Genomic DNA, 3468 nt, shown 5'->3' with positions numbered 1-3468 from the left:
TTTTTTTGATTTCATAAACTAGTGACTTGTGTTTTTTTTATTTTATTTTTTGAGGGGAACTTGTGTTATATTCTTGTGATGTATGCGAAAGTAATTTACTACGGGAGGATTTTGATGTAAAGTTTGTATTATTAAAAAATAATCAAAAGTTTGTGTTATTACGAGAGAACAAACAAAAGTTTGTATTATTATAGTTAAAAAATTCAATTATCTAATAGTAATATCATATACTCCCTCCGTTTCCTAAAGATCTTCCCACTTACTGTTCCTACAGATACCAAGGAAAATCAAGTTGTGTGGGGCATGGTGTGAGTAAAGTAGGAGAGAGAAGGGGTTAAGATAAATAAACAAATAAAAAGGGGTTAAAGTAGGAGAGAGAAAGGGAGTAAAATTGAATTAATAATGTAATGGTGGACCATATGATAGTGACATGAGAGGGTAAATAGGGAAATTTGTTTTGCCAAATAAGGAATAAAGCAAAAGTGGAAAGATCTTTTGGAAACACCCTTAAACGGAAAGATGGAAGATCTTTAGGAAACGGAGGGAGTAATAAGTAAAAAAAAAATTGGTCGCGAAGTCTCCTTGAAATGGAATATGACATCATTCATATTTTTAGCTAATAATATAATTATACTAGTCTTCTATTCACGTGATGCACCGATGCGTGCGTCGATTGTTTGAGTCTATTCTTACTAAATTTCATCAAAATATAATTATAGAAGTGTGATTTATAATTATTGTTATACAAACTACTGTAATCTATAAAGTTTTTAGAAATTGAGATAAACATTTAGATGTAAAGTTTTGTAGTTAAATTAAATTTGTAATTTTTTGTATTGAGTAACCATTTTTCTCATTATGTCAAGTTACTTTGTTAGTGCTTATTTAGTTTATTATTTGAATTTTTGACCCACCTTTAAATTAGGAAATGATATAATTGTACAAAATCTGAATATCCAATTAAGTATATATACTTCCTCTGTTTCTAAATAAGTGCAACATTTGCATAGTGTTTACTATTCACAGTTTAAACTTTAATTAGCTTTGGTGATTTACATTTTAGGAAAAACATAGTCATGTGGGATCTTCTTAGATTCGTCTGAATGTGAATTTTTTTAATATCAACTTTATATAATTTTTATTTATTGATAATTGAAGATATTAATGGTTAAAATAATGCATTGGCAAACGTGAAAACAAGGAGTGTTGCACTTATTTAGAAACGGAGGAAGTATTTAGCTAATGGTAAAAAAGACATTTGATTGGGGGACACCGTAGCTTCCCCTTGACTTATATAACAGAGATACATATATAGTGAAATTCGTGATTAGATAATATATTCATTATTTTTAAATTAATTAATTTATTATCATGTGAGTAAGAGAATTTTAGTCTTTCTATATAGACCGAACTCCTCAAATCTTGGCTTATTTTTTTATAAGAAAAAAACCTAGGACGTGGCCTAATTAGGAGGTCGCACTAAAACATATTTCGTATGATAAGAGGAAACTCCAAAATAAAACAAGGGGAAACAGTTGAACAACTTGGGGAAGTTGTGTCCCTTATAAGCCATGAAATTCGCCTCTTGATTTGCTTCATGGAAATAGTGAGAGTATTGATTGTTGCTAAACTTCTTCGACTCAAAACCTGCATCAATAATTAAAGACTTAATAGTTTATGGAGGTTTCTAATTGTTGAAAATGGTGATGATAACCAACAGATTATCACCCTATACAATAATGTTGTCAATGTTCAAGAATCTAGTTGCATTGAGACCTTCTCTTAATCCTCAAACTTCAACTTGAATAATAGAACAAGAGGCATGTAACACCCCGATAATTCTCTCTTTTATAAAAATACTTTTTAAATATAAAACTTAGATAATCATCAAAGCATTATCGCCTGTGTGATAACGTATCGGCTTATTCAGAATTTTGCAGCGCAAAACATATAACTAACTTTAGAATTGAAATAAAATAAATAATAATGTAACTTTAAAACCAAACAACATTGTTAACGTTAACTTCAAACCAAACTGAAATATAAATGTATCAACTACGAGACAATAACTAAATCAACATGCTACACAAGCTCTCCATTCCCAAAACCCCATGATGGATCATATGCACACATGTAGATGTCAATGCACTGGAGAAACTACTCACCAAGAATGGATCATCACAGGATCAATAAGGCAAAGCCATGATCAACACATACAAACAAAGCACGTAATCAGCTGAGTACTACATAATAATAAATAAACATTCAGAACATAATACTAATAAATATTAAGCAGAGATAAATAACAACACAACAATATGCAGATAACTTTTACTGAACTAAACTTTAACAATCTTTTTTATTACTTTAATGGAATAGTCATTGGACCGAGTTGTCTAACTAAAAACCAGTCTTCCCTTTGGAAGACGAAATACAGGCGCGACTCCATATTTCCATGACCTACGATATCGAGGAACCAATAAAAGTATGAACGGTGATCAATTCGAACCCAGAAAAAGTCATGGCCTACTCACCATGTACCCTAACTCCTGATTGTCCAACTTCAGATGTGCACATGTCTACAGTTTATTAATATCCAAGTTTCATTTTCATGATTTATCAATTATCACTTGTTATGACACACAAGCAACACAGATAATAGATATTCAAACATTCACAACTTTGCTTTTATCTTAGGATTAAATAAGTGATCATACAACTTACAATCCAAGATTAATTATTCTTTAATCCAATCTTTCTTATTTGTTGAACCTAGCCAACAACCAACTTATCTTTTAAAGGTGTAAAATATCAACTTACCAAATAAGGCCCACAATCCTCATAGAGTAGTAGAAATAATAGTAAAAGGGAACACATGATTCAATTATGATCCAAACCAATAAATATATTAATTCCTTCATGTGAATTAATAAAATAAAATTCCCAACCAACATGCTTGCATCAATCTTCCATGCAATCATGATATAAATCTCATAATTGAATCTCATACTTAACATGTTCACACACAGGCATAAAATATGTAAAATGCAACATAATAGCGATCATGTATGAACTCACAAAGTTCCTATACATGATACTACATAACTTCCCTTTCTGAAATCATGATATTACATCACACAACACATGAGTATTCACGTACCTTGTGTAGATAAATTGATAGGCCACTTTAACAACTTTAGAAGTCGTCTAGAGAGAACTCTCCGCCTAAAACAACCAATAAAATTTATAATCAATACTCCAAATAAATTCCAGCAACTTTAAAATACTTTAAATCTCCTTTAAAAAAATTTAAAAATTATTTACATTATTAAAACTTTAATTACTTGTACTCCCTAGCATAGTACTACTATACTAGTCATTAAAATTCCATTAATAACAATCTTTTTTAAATTCCAGCAACATATAATTTATTAAAACTTCCTTTAAACATACTTAAACATGCTTAAA

The sequence above is a fragment of the Beta vulgaris genome, chromosome 5 (assembly GCF_026745355.1).
Source record: "Beta vulgaris subsp. vulgaris cultivar EL10 chromosome 5, EL10.2, whole genome shotgun sequence".
NCBI classification, from domain to species: domain Eukaryota; kingdom Viridiplantae; phylum Streptophyta; class Magnoliopsida; order Caryophyllales; family Amaranthaceae; genus Beta; species Beta vulgaris.
This window is presented reverse-complemented; position numbering follows the sequence as displayed.